A 21,026-nucleotide genomic window follows, 5' to 3' on the forward strand; every position below is an offset into this window, starting at 1 on the left:
CAGAGTCCCTTCTGCAGCAGTGTGGTGAGGGAGCACTCCAGCATGGGTCTTGGTGATGGGTGTAGGAGGCAGAATGCTGGTGCTGGGGACAGGTGGCAGGTGGGGGGACAGGAGACCGGGGTGGGGCACAGCCAGGAACGTGGCGAAGGACTGTGCACATACAGCTACAGATGCCTGAATTAATTGCCTGCTGTTTACAGCTTGGGTTTATTGCTCAGCTTTTAATTAACTGTTTCCGGATTTAATCTCACAAATGTTCTGTCTTCGTCCTTGTTTAATCCGGCAGTCTAATGGCAAGCTGATTTATGCAGATCAATACTGTTTACAAACATGAAAGCCGCCAGTCGGTGTTTGAACTGTAGGCGTGATGGCATTGGTTATCAATAGCTGAAGCAGCCTCAGCAGGTGGCGTGTCAATATGCAGCCAGTCAATATGCATGGAGCAGCCAAGATTAAAACTTTTTTTAGCAGGAGTGGGAGGGAGCTGCCTAAACTCATATATTCATATTCATATATGGAGGATTTACTACCCGCTCCTGCCCCTGCTTTCTTTTATTCATTTGCAGCCATCTGAATGCAGCGCTAACGAGAATAATCAGGTTATTTGAGAATGTAGGTGGTGGTGGGGAAAATATCTGTTCCCACAATCTGTTTCAGACTCTCATTCTCCCTGAGCCAGCTCACCTGCAAAGGTGTTTTCCCTCTATTAAACTATTTTAAGCAGCAGCAAGGGAGACCTTGCTTGGTCTTTGCACCTAGTTTGCCATTGATTTAAATGGAAATTACTGAAGGTATTGGATTATTTTCAATTTACTCTATTGACTTCAATAGACATGGAAGAGACATTCAGCAAATGCTTCCCTGAAAACAAAGAATGAAAACCCAGTGGCTGGGAATTTTTGGTGAGGGGTGCATGGACAGAGCAGCTGTTGATGTGAACTTGCTTCTGCAGCCTTGTATCTCTTTGGATCTGCTCTTCTGCTTGTACTTTGTGCAGCTGTTGGCATAATTGTGAAGGGGGAAAAGGGTGTTTTCCCGCTGAGTTGCATAGGTTTGAATAGCACAGAGTTTGAGCTCTTAAAGAACTGATGCATGCTTATTTTATTGCTCTCATCTCTGTTAAAGTTCAGTGGCCCTGTTTTTAACAGGCCAGGTTAATCACGTGCAAACCTCTGGAAAAGCAGAGCTGAAGTTAATCACTAGTCAGGGCTAGTCAAAGCTTTCCTTGGGAAGAGTTTAGGCCTAAGCATGGAACACAGACCCTTAGCCTGATTTTATCTGATATAACCTTAATCTACCAAGGTAAATGAGATCAGGCTTGCCTGTGCCTTCTCTTTATTTGTGCAGTACTGCCAACACCAGCTGCATTCAGGGGCCAAGGCCCTGCTGTGCTGGGGTTGGTACAAGCAAAGCTAATTGCATGTTGGCTAAAAACACAGCTCTTACACAGTTGTTACACCTTTCATAAATACATTTCTAATAATCAGCCGACAATAGCACGGGCAAGCCAGAAGCATAACACAAAGCATAAGAATAAATTGCATTTAATTACAAGGAGAATCTAATTAAGCCTGATTTTCTTAGGCCAGTGTTAGACTAGAAGTAACTTCATACACATTAATAGAGTTGTAACAAATGTGACCCGTGGTATAATGACAATGACTACTCAGGGGTGGATTGTCAGATTGATGCACGGCGTGACATGAACACCATCCCCTAATTTCAAAGGTGCAGAGTAGATCATTTTTATGCAGAACACAAGGGCTCCGATCCCCTCGTTACCTTTGTGCCTTGGTTTTGTGCTTTTGGCCATTTGCAGCATTTTCCAACATTTTCCAGTCTGTTTGTTCTAGAATTCATTGTCGATTAAGTAGCCAGGAACAAGACTCTTGGGGCAACAGCCGCGGTGTTTGCACTGGGGTCCTGTGGCTTCCTCGGATCGAACACCCTCCACAGCCTCCCAGGAGGGTATTTTGTTCTCTGGGTTCAGAGGCAATGCCATGATGGTTTAATCTGGACTCTTCCCAGATGACTCACAAAAGGGGGAAAATAGGACATGGGGAAGTGGGAAATGTGGGGACATTGTGGGAATGTTGGGCCAGCCAGGCTTTGCAGAACCAAGCTGGATTTCAAAGTGACGCACCCTTGTGTATGGGCGAGCTGGCTAGAAGCTGCTGATCTGTTCTCTAGCAACTTGTGGCACACCGCAGGCTTTGTAAGGCTGGCAAAGTCGGAGCAGCTAATCAATTCTGCTTTATTCTCCTCACCACAGACCTTCGCCTGCAAAGCACAGCGCCGGTTTTAATAGTGACATCTTGAGCGCCTTTCAGAGTCTGCTTGAAAGCAAATATAGGCCTTTTAATAGGTTATTTTAATGCATTAAACTATGGAGAGGAGGAAGACAAGGGAAAAAAAAATCCCAGGCACATACATCTCTGCAAAAGTTTCAGAGTCTGGAAGAATCTGATCCAGAAACAAAAGCCCTTTGAATCTCTCCCCTTCCCTGTTCCCCCATGCCTGGCTCCCCCTCCCCTTCCTTCCTTCACTTCTCCCTCCTCCTGCTGAGCAGTAACAGTGCCAACTTATCAGATACTTTTAGCTGCCAGCTTCCCAGATACTTTCCTTTGAATGTGACCTGGCAGCAGCTCGCTGCAACTTTTGAACTGCTATGTATGTCATATGCTAAGAAGAAGAAGAAGAAGGAGCTGAAGTATAATGACTACTGGAATACGCGATTCAAGACAAAGTCAAAATGCTTTCAGTGGGGAGCGTGAGGCAATTTATTTTAACTCGTAAGGCAACTTTGCTATCCGACAGGTAGGGGGGTGGGGAAGCGAGCAGGATAATCGTTGTATTTTATCTTCACCTGAGGGCTGCGCTCCATTGCCAGCATCCACAAATTGCCCCTCCTGAGAGCCCCAAGGTGCCCGTGGGAGTCTGGGGTGAGGAGAGAGAGCAGAGTAAGGGCATGTGCCTTGTTGGCCAAGGAGGCACCTGGGGGCACCATCCAGCCCTGACCAAGGAGGGGAAGGGGAAACTGAGGCAAACTGACTCCTGCTGCTGCAACAAGTCTGCACGGGGAAGAGCACCAGGGATCAACCACCTGGATTCCCATTTTCTGAGTCGTTGGGATTCTTCTGTTATATGAAGGAAGAAAAATACCCAGAAATCCAAAATACACATGGAAACAGGCAAACGGCTAAGTTTCCCACGTCAGTACCAGCTCAGGAAAAGGCTATTGTAGGAGCAATCATCATTCAATGATAATTAGATACTTTTTCCTTTTCTGGAGAAAAGTATGGATTTTGATAAGTTACTTTAAAATTGCACAAATTATTTATGGAGGGAAGCATCTGATTAAAAAACAAAGCAAATTCCATGAACAACAATACCCTCATTTCATTCATGCAGAATAAATAGCTTTGATTTTGAAAATAAATTTTCTTTTGGCAAGGTGGGAAGGAACAGAGGAGTTTTCAAGGCTGAGACATGATGCAATGATGTCATTTATGAAAAGATGTTTCAAGTGATTGGGCATTGGTGTTTCAACTTTTGCCTGGGAGGAAATGGTTGAATTCCCAAGTTTTTTGTTTCAGAGCAGAGTGGATGCAGTGTTCGTGGTCTGTGAGGTATTAGCACAGAGGAGAAGCCAGTTCCTGAGTAGCTCTAGTTCTAATACTTTTAATGCCTACAATGCCAGGGATCTCTCTTCCTGTAGCTGCCAGTCGAGGCTGTTAATAACGGAGTGGGAATGCTGAGACAAGAGGAAGGTGGTTCGAGATGTTCCCTCCAGCTCTAGGTTGTATTGCTCCAGGATGCCCCCAAATGCTCCATGAGCCTCTGCTTAACCCTCACTGAAACAGGTAAACTAGTAATTATTTCCTATAAAGTTTATTAGTGTCCTTGGCACATTTCAGCAGATGCAGATTAAGACCACCTTGGCCCCAAGGAGTTTGCTGGTACACTGCCACCCTCACCGGGGCTTGGCAGGAGACTTAATACAATAATTTCACAAAGCGCTTTGAGATCAGGGGATGAAAGCTGCTACAGAAGTGCAAAATATAATGATTAATTGCCTTTTCTTGGTGGGAAGTTGCTATCATCTCTTCACTTTCTATGGCTGGCAAACCGGAGGGAGTATTTAACTTTTAAAAAAACCAACATCTTTACAAAGTAACAAATTAAGATGCAAATCTGGAGGGGTTTTTTCCCCTCTTCTTTTTTTTTTTTTCCCTCTCTCTCTCTTTTTCTTTTTGCTAATTGGCAGAAAATTAATGACTGTGTTTCTGACTGAGCAGATGCTCTCGTCAAAAAAGGCAGATTTGGAATTTCTCTAACCCTCCTTTTAAAAACACATCAAGAAGGCAGTAGCATGTGGCAGGTCAGAAATTAAGCGAAGGTAACTGTACAGATTGTAAAGAACACAAAGGAGGTTTTGTGTGTGCATGTGAGTGAGTGAGTGACTGAGTGGGGGGTGTTATTCCCCCCCCACCCCCCCATCTCTCCCTTTTGTTTTAACTTCCTTACATTGGATTTTATGGGGGTTTTTGTTTTTTTGTTGTTGTGGCATTTTTTTTTAAAACCCATATTCCACTGCAGCTCACAATTAGCAGCCAGGCCTCTGGGACCTAATTAACCAATTCAATTAACAAAAAAAGCATACAAGTCACCCTGACATTTGTCAGCCATTAGGAGGGATGTCAGGCTGGTAGGTTCCACCGACACATTAATGATGATTAGCTCATTTGCAGCTCACTTTTACCCCAGGTGTCCACCTGGAGAGACTGGCACGAAACACTCTGCAGACAGGGAGAGGAGCTGGGGCTGGGGAGAGCTTTACTGAAACTGTGATGACCCTCAAAGGGAGTTTTGACCTTTTATTGAACGTATAATCAATAAGATTTTTGCCTCAGTTAAGAGAAGCTGGTGTCCCCTCATCTGGCTCCTGTGCTTGCTAACCTTCAGAGGAGCACTTGCCCAAAGAGCCAGGGGACCAGTGCTTGCCCCAGGGGCTGAAAACCCTTGTTTTTCAACTCCTTCAGTGGGAGAGAAGTCTTTATAAACATTTTCCTTGTCGATAGCACTGTTTGCTTGCTTACCACAGCAGGGCTCCTTCACTTGGCTGGGGCTGTTCCTTAGTTCAAGCCAAGCCCTTTGTTCTCAGGATTGATTAACTACAGTACTCTATATAATATAGGCAGATATTTATATAGACGTCGCTTCCGTTCCTGCCTCTGATCTCCCTTAATTTAACTCCATTTCCCCAGCAGCATTGATTTAATAATAAGTGGCTGATTGTTACGGAAATGAAACTGAGAGAAACACCGGCAAAGATCACTTCCAGGATGGAGAGATGTTTCACCCTTTGGGGATTCTCCTTCTTTTTTCTCAGCACCTGAGTGCAACTTTCCTTTCCTGCCCAGGGTTGACTCTGGGTCACCTGAGACTGCATCTGGCTCTTGCTGTCCAGGGGAGAGCCAGATGTGGCTCTCACTGCTCACAAGGGCTCCCTTAAGCTGGGTGGAGAAAAGGTATTGCTGAGATTTGCTCCTGAGGGGACGTTCATGGGGCTGGCCAGGGTTCACGGGCAGTTCCCTTGCCCTGTGGAGGCTGTGAGGGTGTTTCAGGTGAGTGAGGAAGGGCACAGTTGTGGGAACACACCTCCACCATTGTGCAGGAGTCAGTGGCCCCCATGAGTGACACAGTGGGATGCTGCCAGCATCCTGCTTCATCCCACCCAGTCCTCCTGCCTTCACCATCCTTCTCCAACCCAGGCAGCCCAGTCCCAGCTGGGTGCTTATGGTGCTGTGTAACATAAAATGAGAAAAAAACTACATGCACAAGAGTCACCAGAAGTATCCCTGGGGGTTCTCGAAGCTTCCTTCTCATTCAGACCTGTCTGACAGTGCTTTTCCTGGAGGCGCAGAGCACATCAGTTTCTTTCTCCTTGCCTCTTCCTCTTGTCCATAGCACTGCTGGCCAGCCCTAGCCAAGAACAGCTACAAACTGCTATCAAGGAATAGATTTCTTCCTTGATTTTGGCATTTTGCAAGTTTCCTGCCCTCGGGGTGAACTCCTCACGTGCAAAGGCAGTGACAGCAAAGTGTGGAACCCAGGCACACCATCTCCGAGCAGGGGAGAAAGCCCAGAGAGCAGTTCAAAGGCAATCGGGTGCTTTCCTTAATTTCAATTAAATCCTAGCTGCCCCTTCACATCACCTAATCACTGAGGGGCTGATTCAGCTCCTTCTGCAAAACAGGACATGTATCAATAGCCAGAGCCAAACACTCCTTCCTGGAAATCTGCAGTGCACAATAGTAAATACAGAGAACCGGGACTATTCATGTGTTAACAATGCAGCGGCAGCAGCCCTTTATTGTCACACACATTGTTAAACCCACAAAGAGCAACTGGTAGGTTAAATCTATTTTAGCTGGGAAAGCTTGACAAAAATCCTTGCCACCAAGCATTTGATACTGATCACAGTGTCACATCAGGGAACAGCAAGCTCAAAAGAACAAGTCATTTTTTTTTATTTCTGAACTTTAGAGGCAACGGCCTCTCCTCTTCGCTGGCTCCCCAGGTCTTAGTCCTCTTAGTAGGAGGTGGTCTTTTTTTTTTATTTTTATTTTTCTTCATGCCACTCAATGAGAGCAAATTCGCAGGGGTGGGGAGGGGAGGGTAAAAAAAGCAGGAAACATAGAATGCTGTATTGAGGCAACACAGGTGGATGGGAATGTGAACAGAAGCTTCTTTCTCAAGGGAAATCAAATCCAAACCTCGGGATGGCAGCAAAGGGTGTGGCTTGCGAGGCAGCAGGACCGCTGGTGGCAAACAGTCACAGCATAAATCAGCTGTCTCACACAGAGACAGCCTACCTAGAGCATCTCTGAAATAAACACCTGGGTATTAACACAAAAGGCTCGACTCAGATGGGTCTGTTTGAGCTGCAAACATTACTGTAACCTATTCATTTTTCCTAGGAGTTTTCTATGCAATGGGACCAGGTGTTTTTCCCCCCCCCCCGTAACACACCCCCATCTGAAATTATGCTAATTATCACAGACAGTCTCCACAAAGGTCTCTTAGAAAAAAACAAAAAAAAAAACAAAAAAAAAAAAAAAAAACCAAACCAAAACAAACAAACAAAAAATCTCTGGGTCTGGAAAAGGACAAAGCTCCCATGAAGAAGATGGGGAAAAAAATCTTATACAGCACCATTTGTCCAAATTGCAGGGATCACAGAATACTGTCAGGAAGGCCTGGTGTGACAAGAGGACATTAGTGTTATCCAGCTGGTGGAGTCTGACTGTTGCTGTCTGTTGCCTAGTGGAATATTCTTATTTAGATGATGGCAATGAGTGACTCCTTAAAAGAGTAATTCAAAGCTTCCAGAGTAGGATCCCACACTGATTTTATAACCCATGTGTTGGTTTTATAGGGACATTGAAGATAGCTCTGTAATTGTGGATGCCTTTCGCATTAAGGTGCTCCACCTAAATTTTACAAGTGGATTTTTAACATTCATAGAAATAACAACTCACTGGGAGGATAAAGCCCAGGGCTCTCAACACAAACCACCATTTTTATAACTCCCAGGCCTCAGAGTAACAGGGTCAGCAGGGGATAGGAAATTGCATATGCTATATTTTCTGGGGAAAGTGGATGACCTTGGGTCCCTGAAAATCCTTCTATGTATTTATGGGTGAAGAGAGGGGTCTGGATTAAGGTCTTTGAATGCAAAAGAAACTTGGAAAATGCCAGTAGACAGTATTTTGAACTACCCACCAGAGGACATTGTGACTGGTGTGTCATGCAGGGAAACCTGGGATTAAGGAATTTACCAGCTTAAAAAAACTTCACATTCCAGAACACTAAAAGAAGTTTTCAAGGGGAGGAAAAAAAAGATCCAGTTCAAAACCAGGGTTGTATTAAACTCAGTGATCCCCATAAGCATCACCTCCTTAGCTTGGGCACCTAGGTGCCTTTCAGCTACCCCAAGAACAAGGGTAAACTGCAACTGCACCTTGATCCCGCTGCCAGAGGCTGATGTGGTTCCTACACCAAGTTTCTTTGTCGTACTGCCACTCTGCTGAGAGCCTTATGGCTCAATTCTATGGATGAATTTTATGCTATTGAAAGTCAGCCAGGCAGTGTGGAGAGGCTGTTTGCTCAGCCATAGCAGGAGTATCTGAAAACACTGACATCTTGTGACAGTTTGGAGTGAGATGACAACAGAAAAGAGCTGGAGAGCTGGCAGGGTGTCCATGCCTCTTCAAGGACTGGAGATTTTAAGGAGGCTTTTACATTTATTGTGACTTTTTACATGCCTTCTGCACCACAGCCCATTTGGAGGCCCCACTGCTGCCAGTGTAAACAGGTTCGTGTGGCATTGAAGGGGTTTAAGCCCTGAGTTTCTGTCCTCCTTGCTGCTGATTCACACTGTTACCCTTCAAACAAAGATTTGATAGCTCAAATCTTGTGATAGCATCTGTAGCCCTGATGTGGGGACAGTCCCACTCCCACCCTCTCCTGCAACCTACAGCCCCTCCTGTTTCCCACAGACCCTTTCCCATCCAGTGATAACTCCCAGGACTTTGCGGGCACACCCTGCACTTCCCCCCTGGCACCTGGACACCTGCAGGAGCAGTGAAGGTGGCTGACCCCCTGCCCAAATGCTGCATGAAAAATGGCAGCAGCCCCACGTCAATAAAACATTTTGTGTCTCAGAAAACTGGTTTTAGCTTCTTTAAGACCACAATGAGAAACATCTGGCTGATGCTGCCAGTGGTTCAGAAATGGGGCAGGGCTGTGGTGTGTGTTGCTGCATCCTTGCCCAAATTGTCATCATGGCTCAAAGGGCCAATTGAGTGGCTGCCCTCCAAACCAAACCAGAGGGAAATGTGCTGTCAGAGAAGTCACACCAAGTCCCTGGTCTGGACCAAGCCATCCGATTCTCCAAGGTTTCATCTTGTATTCAGGTCTTTGGTTTAGATTGAATGTTGTTTATTTATGAAAAATAGGTATTTTTAAGCCTAGTCAGTTAAACTGGGGTGGCCTTTTCTAGCCCAGCCAGACTTTCCTTCCCCATGGGAGGAGTCAAGTCTCAATAGACCTGGGGACTGCCAACCTCAGATATTTACATTTCAGAATCAGGAGATTTACCTTAAAATTATAAAATGAAAAAGGAATTGGAGGTGCTTATTTACTTAGCTCTTTGCTTAGGTCTTTTGAGGAGGGAGTATCATGTATTCAAACTTTACTAGCAGCCACTATGAAAGATTTTTTTTTTTTTAAGAAATTAAAATATTTTCATATATTCATATGACTCCTGGAGCTGGCAATTTAAGGAAAATTATCAGGACTCAAGATAAAACTGTGAAAGCTGGTATTGTTGGGACTCGAAAGTTATTTTGTAAACCAGTTACAGAGTAGAAAAGCAATAAAAATAATGTGATTATAGGACATTATTTATTCCATATCTAATAGCTATAGAAATACTATTAAATGTAGGAATCTTACCTAATTAGTTCAATTCTTTTTCATTTGCAGGAATATGTTATAAGGAGTATCAAATAAATAAATTTTGACAATTATGACAAACAACAATAAAAGTCTTGCTGTGAAAATTTAAAGCAAATTTGTTATAGTTTGACAGGAAATAGCTGGTTGAGAAACCAGTCAGTGCTTTCCAACTTCTTTTATTAAAGAGAAACTAGACTGTTTTTAAATTTCTTTCTTTGAAAGATCCCGAGGTGTTACGAATAGTCTGCTAAGCAGAGTCCAGGTAAGGCTGATGAACTGCTTTAACCAGCTTCTGTTTCCAAAATTAAAGTTCTGTGGGCAGAAGAGGTCGTCAGGGTGGCTTGCTTTTTCCTTATTGAAGTCGTGTTTGGGCTTCACAGATTTTAAAGCCAGAAGGGACTATTATGATTCTCTTGCCTGACCTCCTGCATAACACAGACTGCAGAACCTCACCCAATAATTTTCGCATCAAACCCATAACTTCTGTTTGATCTAGAGCATATCTTTTACATCAAGACTGGATATCTTCTTAAAGACTTCAAAAGTGATGGGGAATCTACCAAGTTCCTAGATAAGATAGTTTGAATTTGTCTAACTTCAGCTTTCAATCACTGGATCTCATTATGCCTTTTTCTGCTAGATTAAAGACTCTTCTTCCATCAGAAACCTCTTCCCATGTAGGTACTTGAAGACCTGGAGAGGGTGATAAGAGAGGATGATATTTCTTGAATGGTTGAAGAGAATGTGTCACCTTAACAAAGATAAAAACTTATCTGTGGATATTCTTTATTTTCCCCCCAGTTTAGTGCTGGTAAAAGGTGAAACCAGTAGTCTGCTCTAGTGAGCAAAGATTACTGCCAAGAATAAGGGCTACAGCATCAAACTCTGACTAACTCATAGTAGGGTATATTATTATGGATTTGAAAATATCTGTCAATTAAATTGCCCTTCCTTTTTCCAGGTGGAGACATTATTATATAGTAGGATGTAGCATCTGCCCATATGATTGGCAATTGTGTTTTTAACAGTCATTTACAGTTTTAATTCACTCAGGAATGATCCATTTCACATTTTTTTATCCTTTTCTTTCTAAACAAAAGCACAAGAACAGCGTCACCTCGGGCTATGTCTGTTTTAAAACTGTTTACTACAGTCCCAGGAAAAAGTCTATTTTTCTGTGTGTGTGAATCTAGATGAAGGGCTAATTTTTGCTGTAGGCTAATTGTGAAATTACGTACACTTTAAAAAAAAATAAAAACAACCAACCAAACAAGCAAAAAAATACCCACAAACCGAAATGCAGCACCTCCATTCCCAAACAACTCCTTTCCTGCCCCTCTAAAACAGTCTTATTGTTATAAAATAGGAAAGGACAAAGGAAGCACAAGAAAGAAATTTTCGCATGGAGGTCAGTGGCTCCTAATTCTCTCCATGAATGACCTTTTCCTCCCTCTTCAGACCACTGACAAGAATCCCAGAGATTATTTGGCCAAGGAGTTTGCAGGAACACTACACTGGGTGTTGTTTGTCCAAGGTGGATAGTGCCATAAAGTGTATTCACCTGGAATGCTCCACACCTTTGTGTGAAGGAACAAAGGAGTTTATTAATGAAGAGTGGTAAACCACATGGTCCTGATTCATGTTTTAAACTCTGTCCTGCATCCTTTTTGATGAGACACAGCACTCACTTCCACACAAACTGCCTGACTTGAACAGAGTAACATTTCCAGGCCAGCACTGGAGCTCCCAAGCTCATATCTGGTTCTTTTCCAGAGCCATGTCTTTCCAAAGGGAATGTCTAACTGTATATTATCAGTGGCTTTGGGATTAAGGAACAATTGGGATTTTTTTTTCCATTTCATTTTGTAATTCTTGATAGTCGAGGTGGAGCCAGGAGCTCTGCAGGATCAAGTCCTCAAAACAGAAGTTGGATATAACAAGAATGATTTTTTTTCCCAGAGAAATTATCTTCTTACATCTGAAAAAAACCCAAACCTTTTTTACCATCATGTTTCACTTTTTCCATTGTGCACACATTAGGGATAAGGATGGAAATAGCTAATGGTATTTTTGGCCCAGCTCAGTGATGTTTTGGATAAAGATAAAATTCTGGGTGTTTCAGCAGAAATGGCTTTATCAACACCATGAGGTGCTCCAGCCTCTCCTGTGGGTTTAGCCACGTGCTGGTTGGGCACTGGAGGTCTGGCATTTGGCCAGTGTCATCCAAAGAACTGAAAGGGCCTGAAGAAGCTGGGAGAGTTACGTGCATACAGACAGGTCTGTTTTATTAAAACAGGCAGGGCACACAGTTTACCTTTTGGAGCCAGCATCTGCCAATACAAACTAAACTTTCCAGCGTTCAGTTGGGAATTAGCCCACAGAACCCAGTTTGAAAAGCACTGCTGGATTTGGAACTAACACGTCCCTGTTCAGCCCCAGACTGCAGGCATGCAGCAGAAAAGACCACTGTCCTTGGTGATACCCAGGAACTCTTAAGCAAGGAATGTTAAACCAACATCGGTAAATAAATTTTTTAAGTAAAGGCTCTTGTAAAGGCCACTTATTATCCCAAGATATTTCATCAGCTCCCCATGGATATGGCAACCTGTCTCTTCACAAACAGGTGACGGCTAACGCTGCTTCAAGAGATGGAAGACCTCTTTGAAAACAGGTTTCTTCTTCTACCTACCAGAAGGTGTTTTGTTGAAGAGTGTGAGTTTTCTTCCTCTCTTTCTTGCAAAGAAAATATTTCCCATACACCCTCACTCCAAAGAACACCTGTTGGGGGTGCAGGGTATATTTATAACATCTCCTTACATTGCCTCCTCTGAAAACATTGATTCTCACTATCAAGTAAAAGTATTCTATGTGGTTTTCTTCCTTGTGTGCTCCACAGTTTCCCACAGCCTGCATTATTAATCTTCACAGCACATAACACTCACCCAAAATTCAATGTGCTGTTCTGTAAAGGTTAGTACTCCCAGAGCCTTTTAACAAATGAGAGATCACCAGATATTGCCTCTACTGGATGATGCTTCATAGCTACCAGAAATCTGAAAAATGACCTTTCACAACTGGAAATACTGGATGGGAACCAGACTGAAGGATGGCATTAGGACAGACCTAAATGCTGCATTAAAGAGCAGGCAGTATGCACATGGTCCTGTAATTAATATTTTTATTTAAACTTACATTTAAGGCCATCCTGCACGTTTACAGCTCATTATCCAGCCTCTTCCATTATATTTATGAAGTAATTTCTCCATGGGCTATCCTCTAGTGTCATGGAAAAAACATTCTCTAAGGTAACAGAGCTGCACTAGAGTTTGAAAATTGGACAAAAAATCTTATGCACCAGCAAAGATTCTACTCTCCCTGTGGAAGAGTAGAAATTCAGTTTGGCAATGAAATAGAAAATTGAAAAATTCAGCCAAAATTAAAATAATTTGTAGGAAAAGGCTGTGTTTTCAACTCAGTTCCTTTCTGCTTCTGTTTAAAAAGACCTGACATGTCAGGAATATAAATACATATTTTACATTTTCTAGTGGGATTTCTTAGTGAAAAAGAAAAAACAAACTGACTTCTCTATCAAAATTTGAAAATGAGAGTAGATTGAAGAACTATTTTATGGTTTTTGAAAGGAAATGCAAACTTACTGCTCCCAGGCAAGCTTACTGCTCCCAGATGAGCAAACTCTGTATGATAGCTTACAGCCCGAAAAGAGAGAGTATCACCCTGCACTCAGTTCTCAGCTGCCTTCACATTTCTTGGAGTCAAGCCCCTGTCATAGAGTCAGGGCAAGGATGGGGAGAGAGATTTTTTCCCAAGCAGCATAACATACATAGCATGAAACAAACAGAAATGGTCAAAGACCACCCTGATGACGTGCAGGTTCCCCTGGGCCATCTCCTGATGCAACACCAGGCAGCAGGATGGCATCCTCGGGCAGGGGTTGTCATGTAGGATGTGGCACAGCTCCAGAGAAGGCGGCTGGGAGAGACAGGAAGGAAGCTGAGCTGCTGCTGGAGGCAGGCTTCAAAGAGCATCACTTCTGAAGGTAAGAAATTTTGGGCTCAACGGCTTGGGGTCTTGGAACTCCCAGTGCAGACTTTGCTGAAAACACACAGGTTGTATCCTGAGCTGGTTGTCTTGGATCTTGAGCTGGGATCTTGTCTCATACTGGGCAGGGAGTTCCCCAGATCAGGTACTGGTGCATAGTCTAATGCAGAGCATGTTTTATCTCTCTTCTGTTGGGCTTGGCTGTCCTGCTGCTCCTGCAATGCAGGAACCTTGCTAAGGGAGCAGAGCCTTGGAGCTCCCTGCCCTGAGCTGGCAGCCTTTGTGAGGCTGTAGCAGAGACCACTGCTGGCTAGCAAAAGCCCAGGAGGTGTCAATGCAGCTGTAGAGACAGATAACCACCTCTGATGCTTTTAGCAATCAGCCTGGCAACCCCACTGCCATTCTCTGGCACTCTGGGCTTCCCAGCCCAGGCACAGAGCAGCCTGTGTTGATGAAAGCAGCTGGTCTGCAGGTGTCTGCACCAGCAGAATCCAGCAGGCTGCTCGTGTCTGAGTCAGGCACTGCCTGCCCTGCAGCCCTTGGGTACCTGGGCATCCTGGCTCAGCCCCATGTCCTTCCCAGAGGTGGCTGGTGGCAGCAGTCCCCGTCAGTGGTCCCCATGGCAGGTCAACCCAAACCTGCTCCACTACACCCCTGGGGGATTTACAGCCGCAGGGATAAGGTGGAGAGGCAACAATAAGCAACACAGTGGTTTAATTTGTTCCCACTGGCACAGTAGCACCTTGAGCACAGTTAGGAAGGTGGCACCTGGGGGAATGTTCTCCAAAAAGCCTTCTCTAAAGGACTGGACTCCTCACCGTGTCCTGGTATCCCCCTTGGAGGCACACAAAGCTGTCGCTCAGCTTGGTTTTCCTCTATATGAGATGCAGTGAGCAGAAGTAGCAACTCACTTCACAGGCATGCTGTGAGACCTCCTTAATGAATGTGCATGAAGGACCCAGGGTTGATAAATGCAAAATAACAAATAAAGAAAACCATGGAGTCTCAGAGCACTGCTAAAGGAAGTCAAGCATGTGATGAAAAGAGGTTTTAATAGATCCTGACCAAACCTCCCTGTGTTGCAGGCCTGCGAGCAAAATGCAGTTTGCCTCATGCCACGTGTGAGGAGACTTAGAAAGCCAATTAAAACTGTAAGTCTGGAAAATTTAACTTCTTTTTTTTTTTTTTTAGCATGAGATTTTTAGGCTGTCTAATCCTAGGCACATCTGAGCTGTAAAGCACCTGTGCTGTGCTGTGGTGATCTAGTGCTGATATCTTGGGCGGTAGCATAAAATATTCACAAAGACAAATGTGAACTGAGGCTGTACAAGCTCCCTCTACCAGCTGTGTGGACCCAAAAAAAAAAAAAACCCAAACCAAACCTAAAAACAAAACACCCCAAAAAAACCCCCAAAAACCCAAAGCAAAACCACAAAAACCAAAAAACAAAAACAAAAAAAATTCCCACCCAGTTAAAGGAAATGTAGAAAGCAATCACATATGCCTCCACATATGTGACTTAGTCTGTGTACTTTAAAAGCGAAATTATCAAGGTTTTGTGAACAATGTTCTCCTGACAAGTCAGGTGAATTTTATTCCTTGCTTTCAGCTGCTCCAGTCAATTTTATGCAACTCTCCAGACAGGCTCAAGCTTACAGCACTTCTTCCAAAAAATGTCATCTTTTCTGTCTTTGTTGCATCCCTCTCCTTGTCAAACTTCCACTGCTCCAGTCCCCAACTCTTTTAAATGGGCCTTTCCTGTTCATTTTTGTGCTTCAGTGGCTGCACATCGCCAAAAGTTTTTCTTCCTGTCAGACCTGAAACACCCATGAAGTTAAACTTCCCTTTGGCAAAAGAAGAGGGGCATGGGGACTTGGAAGTCTCCTGAAAGGAGAGAATAAACAGTCAGGATGGGTCTGTGAGAGGCTGGTACTATGGGTGTCCATGGGTTAAGATGTCCCTCCTTCACAGTGCCTCTGAGGGATGTGCCATCATTTCCTGTGATGTGTAAAGTTTGGACAACACTGGAAGAACAAGCAGTAGAGAAGAGAAGGGTGTGGGATTTGGAGGATTTTTGTTGGTTTTGTTCCCTGTGATCCCATAATATGTAGGATTTGAGGCCCAAAGCAGAGGCTGAAGGAGCAGAAGCCCTTCCAGGTACAGCTAGAGGTGTCTCCTTCACGAAGGCAGGGATAGCAGGGGCTCAGACTGGTCTGTCTCAATCTCACCCTTCAGGGCAGGTTTGTTTACCACTGTTCTCTCCTGGCTTCTCCAGAGAACCATGGCATTAATTAATGCCATGTGGAATGCTGGGGACACCTGCCTCTGGTCCGTGGGGGCCCAGTGACCCTGCAGTGGCAGGAGGTGGTGGCTGCTCCAGCCCAGGGAGGACTCGAATGACTGACCCAGAAGCAAACAGCCCAGTATCCTGTTACTAATCCAGCATCCAGCTAGATCCCCAGCTCTCCCCTCTTTTTATTTTTTTTCTCCTTTAAAGGGCATTTGCTGCACCAGCTGCCAGAAGATCTCAATTGCATCATGTCAGCAGATCCATCTCAGCCTGGTGTTTTATTCCAGGGTAGGCTGGACTCAACTCTTCCGTTAAACAATTAAAGCCATGCGCGCCAAACTCGAAACAGGCTCTGCTGGAAGAGAACAATAAATATTGATGACTTGAGGCAAGCCTGGCTTTTGTGACGTTCGATGACAACTGGTATCACTTACAAAAATTACATCATAAAGAAAAATAAATGAAATTGCATGTCATCAGGCTTCACTAAATGTCAGAAGAAATATGTTTATCCTTTGTTTTCAGATCCAAATTCAGTTTTAACATTTAAATGAAATCAAGGACCGTTTTGATATTTATCAGGCACCATTACAAAAAGTCCTGGGGTATTTTTGTTTGCTAACTTGCTCATTGCCAAGGGTGGTGTGTTGTTTATGTTCCTGTTCTTTCAAGCCAATTTATGCTTAGTAGAGCATCCTCTGAATTGAAACATCCCCTTCCTCTTTACCCCACCCACTTATTTTTGTCTGTTCTCATCCTCTGGAGGATTCATGGGCTGGCAGCTTGTTGAAAACCTCAGTGTAATCAATGGCAATACTGGGCCTGGGGTGAGATTCACGGAGGTCTGGTATTAGCAATAATCCATGGGTTTATTGAGATACTTGGAGATGCAAACACTTTGTCTCCTGTTTTTTCATAAGCTAAATAAAATAAAGACTGTCTGGACCATGCACCACAGCTCTGTGGTTCAAACAAAACAAACCCTCCCTCTTGACATGAACCTCAAGATGATATATATATAACCACGGATGTTAAAATAAATGCTATTATTAAGCAACATTAGAATTTTCAGCTATTCTGAGTGCTTTAATATCTATTGCTATACACATTAAACAAACAAACAAACAAACAAAACCCCAAAACAAAACAAGCAAACAAAAAAAAAACCCAACAAAAACACACAGAGAAACCTTAAAATGCATGTCTTAGTATTGAGGACCTTTTGCTGGTCAAATTCTAAAAATTCTTTCTTGCCTTTGCACGAAGTGGTAGATAAACATTAGAAACCTGGCCTGGGGTTCATTACTGTGTTTGTCAAGTTTCACTTTTGATAACTGAAACAAATGTAAAAAGTTACAGTTCAAGGAGGAATAGGTAGAAGAAAGTAGAAATGGCACTCAGCAAGCATCTGGGAGGGTACAAATGTCATTTCTCTTTGAAACAGCACACAACAGCATTCAGCACCTTTTACAGCAACCTACATCTCTACGGTGTCTGAAACCAGTGAGCTCTTTGAGCAGAAGAGCTTTGCCATTGCTTTCATGGTTAACAATGTCCCCTGATGTCTAATGTAGGGGGAAAAAATATGCTCAAGTTTTCTGACTGCGCCATAGTAGATGAATGTGTGCCCATCCTCCTGTAGCCCGTACACAAAAGGTGCAGCTGCCCCATGCGCATCTCCAAGGCAAACTCTGCACACAACTTCAGTGTCTTCTCACACATCAGCCAGAACTTTGGAATTAAGCACTTGGAAGATTGGGTAAAGCCTGCCCTGTACCTTTATTGCAAGTTAAACCCCCTGAAGATTTCAGTGTTTTTCATTTAGAAAGCTGCTAGAAGGGGTCAGGGGAGTTGCTTTTGACTCTGGGGGATCTAAACCCAATTAAACTATGCAGAAAGTACATTTCTGGAACAATTTTGCAGTAAAAGTTTCAGTCAAGTTTTACTTGTTGAGTTTTTGGCTCATCCCTAAAGAGCCAAAAAAGGGGGAAATGTATTATTTTTTTTTTCCTCCTGGATGGTGCACAGGCTGCCAGTTCATGCAAGCTGAATAATTATTGCTGGGTGTTAGGTCTCAGATTTTCTGATGATTTTAAAGCAAGGCAGGGGCAGCTGCAGTTGTTTTACACTGAGGAATTTCAAAGAATCATCATATGCTTTTTCTTTTAGTTGAAATGCTTAAAATATTCCTGTTCCTAAAGTAAGCTGAATTTACACACATTTATATGTATATATAAACAAACACATACCAAGGCTCTAAGTCTGCTGGGAAAAAAAAAAGTAGCAGTTGAAGCAGGAATACATCTAAGTTATTCTGGGAGACTATGAAAGCATCAAAAAATAAATAAAACCTATAAAAAACTCCAAACCACGAACAAAAAAAAAAAAAAAAAAAAAAAAAAGAGAAAAAATAAAAATCAAGCATTCTTAAGGGCAGGAAGATATTTCATTGGCTTTGCTCATTTGCATGTCAATGCCACAATGCCATGCCAGCTTGGAGCTGTTTCATAGCAGCACTGTTGTCTGACCCCAAGGGAACAATGTAAGAGGTCAGAGCAGCACATTTGTAGGTTCAGTGATTTCTTTTCAGCATGCTCTGGAAAACAAAACAGGAGTGGAGAGACAGGATCCGTATCCTACGTGGTGATTTGTCACTGACCTTTCAGGTCTCCAGCACAAGCATGGTGGCTGGTTTTCCTTTACACTGCACAATGTGGGGCAAGGAAAAACCCTGGAATTCTACTGTGGGCTCTGCTGCATCTTCACAGTCAGCACAGCACCCATCTAGGTATGCTTTGACTATCAGCTTTTCTGTGCCAGAGCTGAAGGTCAGGGTGTCTTCAGCCGAAATAGGAGCAGTCAGCTTCAATTATTACTGTCAACTTCTCTAAAGCTTTGTATCTGAATGTTCCAGGGCAATTTATGGATGTTAAGGGGTAAATTTGGCTCTGTTACACATACAGAGCTTTCTTAAAGGATGTTGTGTTTGTGGCTCTGATTTGAAGTAATTAATGAAATTTCATACTATCACATCAGCAAGTGCTTTTAGGAGAAGCCTTCAGTTCCTGTGTGACACAGAAGGGAGCTATACTGATATGTGGGGTAAGAATAGGAAAAATACTGAGTCTGAGGATGTGAAGGGTAAACTAGCCTGGTAAGAAGCTCCTGCTTCAGTAGTTCACAGGTGAAGTGTTCCACTGAAATTCTGGCTGTACTTATTGGTATTACACAGGACTCCCTTATCTTTCCTTAGCACTTACCACTGGTTTGTGATCACAGCCCTGAATTTTGTGGTTCATGCTTTCAGGTGGTTACAGTTCCCTTTAGGCTTAACTCTGGACTACTGCCTTCATGAGATGGTTAAGAACTTAGAAGTTGCAGGTCCAGGACTCAATTTTCTTTGTGGAGCCAGCTCCAAGTTTTCTCACCATGCTTAAGATGACTGCTTAAACAAGTCCAGCTGTTGCCACATGATAAACACAAATGGCTACTCTGGACTAGACCTCCTGCCACAGCTACAACTGGTTTATTTTTTATTTTCTTGAGTGCCTGAGAATTCAAGCCACCATGCTGTCGTACTAAAGCAAGAACAAGAGACCTGCAGAGGAATCCAAAATCTCTAAACAAACTAAAAATAAATTCTGCAGCTGGAGGATACCAAGAGGAAAAGGAAGAGCTGCCAATACATGCAGCATTTTTCAGCCTATCATTATGCGCCAATTTTAGCTTGTCAGCCATTACTGGCAGTGGCCAGAGAATGTGAGTGATTTTCATTAATTACCATTTCCCTGCCAATGTTGATAACCAGAACTTTCTTCCACCTCATTGATGTGCAATTTGACTTTTCTTTCTTTCTTTTTTTTGCTTTTTTTCTCAGTTACAAAACTTCCAATTATCTTTAGAAACAGGAACTTTCACCAGGCCTGAAGACTGCAGATTTTTTCCTGGATTGAAGTTGTGTCTGATTGAAGTTCTGTTTTACACTTGCTTGCACCTTCTTGGACACTGAATGCTGATCAGCTTTTCTGTAGTTTCAGCTGGTTTTAGATGATGGTAAAACCTTCTCCTCTTCTCTGCAATGGATTTTTTTTTTCAAAAGACAATAAAAAAATCCCCAAACTTTCTTTCCTTTGTCTTGGCCATGGGATAGGTGAGCAGAAAGCTGGTTTGAAAGGGAGGAAAAATATCCATTTGGGGAAGATCACATTGTGTTAATAATGAAGCAGAGTTTGTGGGAGTAAACCAGCTAGAAAGCTGGTGAAAGCTGAAATATTGGTGTTAATCTATCTCATGTTTTGTTGTCACCTGTACAAATAGTGAACTTTACCTTCCATGCTCTAGCCACAATCATCAAAGTACATGTAAGCAAGGGCTACAAGGAGAGGCGAAGCCATTTGTCTTTATATAAGGTAATTGGAGAAATTACTTACTGCTTCTGTCTTGCTTGTGTTTTTAAACTAGCAGGACCACAATGATGTTGATCCCTTGTCATTGGCAAGATTTTAATTATTTTGTTCATGAACTAGCAAGTGATTTTGAAGTCTACAGGGTTTTTGCTCAGATTTGCTCCAGTATTCAGTGGTTAATTTTTTTCTCCCTATATGGAATATTTAGTCATGGTTGAACAAAGAACAGATGAGCAAGTTTGAGAAAAGTGAAAGCTAATTTAAACCATTGAATCAAGACTGCTGGTATATTCAGAACATTTTTTCTAATGTTTCTGTTAACCTAAACAATTGTATCTCCAGCACAAAAGGCAAAAATGCTGGAGTTTTCCATAGCAATATTCTCAGCCACTCCATCACTTTCTGTGAGGCCAAGTTAATAGTTTTCCTCTCTTTAAAGGATAACACCTGCTCTGCCCACAAACTTAAGACTCACTTTCTGAAATAATCCCTGCAGTTCTGTGTCTTAGGGTCTGACTTAGCATACTCAATTCAGTTTCTGTCTTAGCAGAGAAAATCAGCCTGTGCTGCACACCTTTGGGCAACCTGCCATTGAAATCAGAAAAGTGTTTAGAACCAAACAGGTCTATCTCAATGGTGGCTAGACAGTGTTTACAGAAAAGGGTTTTGATGGTAAAATAATGTTATTATCCAGCTTTCCATAAATTATTCTAAACATATCTAGTTTCTTCATAAGTTCTAGAGAG

General features: G+C 43.0%; 1 long non-coding RNA gene across 1 annotated transcript; it reads left to right on the plus strand.

Annotated features, from left to right (window-relative positions):
• The first annotated feature begins 3,729 nt into the window (after positions 1-3,729).
• Positions 3,730-16,986, plus strand: LOC137478580 (uncharacterized). The gene is made up of 3 exons (XR_011001672.1): positions 3,730-3,863; positions 14,670-14,735; positions 16,082-16,986. It is a non-coding gene; the product is annotated as an uncharacterized lncRNA (long non-coding RNA).
• The last annotated feature ends 4,040 nt before the right edge of the window (positions 16,987-21,026 follow it).

This window comes from Anomalospiza imberbis, chromosome 8 (assembly GCF_031753505.1).
Source record: "Anomalospiza imberbis isolate Cuckoo-Finch-1a 21T00152 chromosome 8, ASM3175350v1, whole genome shotgun sequence".
NCBI lineage: Eukaryota > Metazoa > Chordata > Aves > Passeriformes > Viduidae > Anomalospiza > Anomalospiza imberbis.